At 35.2% G+C, this 2,724-nt stretch overlaps 1 non-coding gene across 1 annotated transcript; it reads left to right on the top strand.

Annotated features, from left to right (window-relative positions):
- Positions 1-366: 366 nt before the first annotated feature.
- Positions 367-472, top strand: LOC149837563 (small nucleolar RNA R71). The gene has a single exon (XR_016432291.1). It is a non-coding gene; the product is annotated as a small nucleolar RNA R71 (small nucleolar RNA).
- The last annotated feature ends 2,252 nt before the right edge of the window (positions 473-2,724 follow it).

Raw genomic sequence — 2,724 nt, forward strand, 5'->3', positions numbered from 1 at the left:
TGAGCTGCCAAAGGGCACTCAGTGATCTCGTGTGCCGGACTGGCACAAAGAGTACACACCTGTTGTGTAGTGGATGGTCCTGAGAGAAGCTGGTCCAGCTTCTGAGCAATCATGTCTACCTTGCACTGTAGTGCAGTAGATGGACCAACTTCAAGAACACCAGCTTTCTTCTGAATGCTGGGTGTGGCTCTATCAGATTGAGAGCTCGAAGCATGGTGGAGTGAATTCTCTGCCAATGTATCAAATAGCCTCTATGCTTCGTCCTCGCTCTTCAGCATGAATGTCCCTCCACATGAAGAATCGATCATCTGACGATTCTTGTCAGACAATCCATCATAGAAGCTCTGCACCAGTTGCCATTTCGGCACTTGATGATGGGGACATTTCCTGAGGAGATCCTTCATTCTCTCCCAGGTCTCATGAAAGCGCTCACCATCTAGCTCTGAAAAGCTAGTGATGGCTCTACGATATTGGTTTGTACGACCAATGGGAAAATATTTCCGAAGAAACTCCTGTTGCAATTGATCCCATGACTCTATTTCTACAGAATCTAAGGACTTTAGCCAATACTTGGCTTTGTCCTTCAATGAAAAGGGGAATAGAGTCAACCTTAAAGCATCATCATCGAAATTCTGTATCTTAACAGTAGAACAGATTTCGAGGAATTCATCTAAATGTCGGTAGGGATCCTCATGACTAAGGCCATAAAAGGATGGAAGCATTTGAATAATGTTGGCCTTAATCTCATAATGTGGTGCTCCTACATCGGGTCTCCGAATGCAGGATGCTTGAACATAGTCTGTGGGAATGAAGTATTCCCGCAGAGGGCGTGAAAGAACTGGGGGTGGAGGTGGAGGATCCATGTCAGCCATTGTTGCCGAACTTCGATGAGAATGTAAAATTCTCTGGGTTGTCAACAAATGGGTGTAATGGGGTTCCTAGACCTCGTCGCCCCTGCATACACTGGTACTAAGACCAGATGTAAGCAAACGACCTAAATCTAAAAAAAAAATTAACTAACACAGGTACTAAAATGTAAATAACACAAAATAAACAACTACTAAACAAATATGCTAAACTAATTATGTCAGAATGATCTAACTAAGTAAATGAAATAATAAATTAAACTACTCTAAAGTACTTAAAAGATAAATACAGGAAATCACAAACTAAGTTTTTCTAAAACCCACCTGTCTAATCGCTCCTTGCAGAATGAATTTCAAGTGAATCCTAGAAAGAACAGAACGTGAATCCTATATTTACTAACTATGTTAATCCTATATTCACTTACTAATCCTACTAACTAAAAATAAAACAACTAATTAACAAAAACAAATTAATAAATCAAACTCTAAGAAATAAAGTAATTAATTCGCCATTCCCCGGCAACGGCGCCAAAATTTGGTTGATATTTTAAAAGAGATCTTTTTAAAACAATTATTTTCAATAAAACTTTGGAAAATCGTCAACCAAAAATATAAAAACCGACTTTCCACAAAGTGGTAAGTAAGGGTCGAATCCTCAGGGAACAGGAATTAATCATAATATTTCTAGAAAATTTAATTTATTAATGACAAATGTCAATCTACAATTATAAAGTTAACACAACTACAATTAATCACTAAAAGGAAATTAAACAAGCACTCAGTCTTCTGCTCCACACCAAGGGTCTTTCCGTCTTTTAGCCAATTAGAAAATCTTTGCACTTGGACAATAACCCTGGAAACTAAATATGCTTTTCACCTAAAAATGCAAAAAATACAAAGTTAGTATTCTATTCTAACAATGCAAACAATAACTAAAACTAGTTCTAATTTTACAAAAATAATAAAACAAATGCTATTTATCAAACAAAAATTAAATAAAATACTAAATTAATTCTAAAATTAACCAAATTACTTCTACTAATGCTGTATGATGATTATGCAACTCCTAAAATGCAGAAACTACTGGAAACAAGTCTAAAATGCCGAAACTAAGAAAATTACGAAACTGCCCCTAACTAGTGTAAAATAGCATTCTGACAGGTTATCGGAAAACTACTATTTGACAGGGCAAACGAAGTACGATTTTCCCGAAATTTGTTATGTTCTGCAACTGACAGATTAAACAAACTGACAGTTTTTACAGAATTGAAAAACAGTATCTGGAACTCCAGATATAAGCGTTTCAAATCTGGGAAAAATCAGGATATCGAAAGTCCTGTAATTTGAAATCCAGAAAAAGCGGTTTTCGCAAAACGCTTAAAAATCAGACCAAATCAACTCCGAATGAGCTGAAATTTGGTCTGCAGTCAAAAAACACGTCTATCAAGTGAATAGAATAAAAATTTTTGGAGAACACAGAATTTTTGTACAGAAAATAAGGCTGGTGCGACAGGGCAAAATTCTGGTTTTTATTTGAGTGCACTATTCACTATTTGAACTATTTTACCCACTAAGAATGTAATCTACATGCAATGCAAACTTAATTAATTCTATATAACTGATTATATGCAGATGCTAACTATAATAAAACTAAATGAACTCTACACGAAATATGACATGCATGTTATGACTATGCACTAAATGAAATACTAATGCAATTACAATCGGAACACTAAATAATGTAGTTAAATATATGACTAAATGATGTACCCACTATCAACTAACTACACTATACTAACTAACTAATCAACAAACGATAAACTAACAAACACCAATCAAATCACAATTATAAATTTTG

This window comes from Nuphar pumila, chromosome 5 (assembly GCF_984573655.1).
Source record: "Nuphar pumila chromosome 5, dmNupPumi1.hap1.1, whole genome shotgun sequence".
In the NCBI taxonomy this organism is placed as follows: domain Eukaryota; kingdom Viridiplantae; phylum Streptophyta; class Magnoliopsida; order Nymphaeales; family Nymphaeaceae; genus Nuphar; species Nuphar pumila.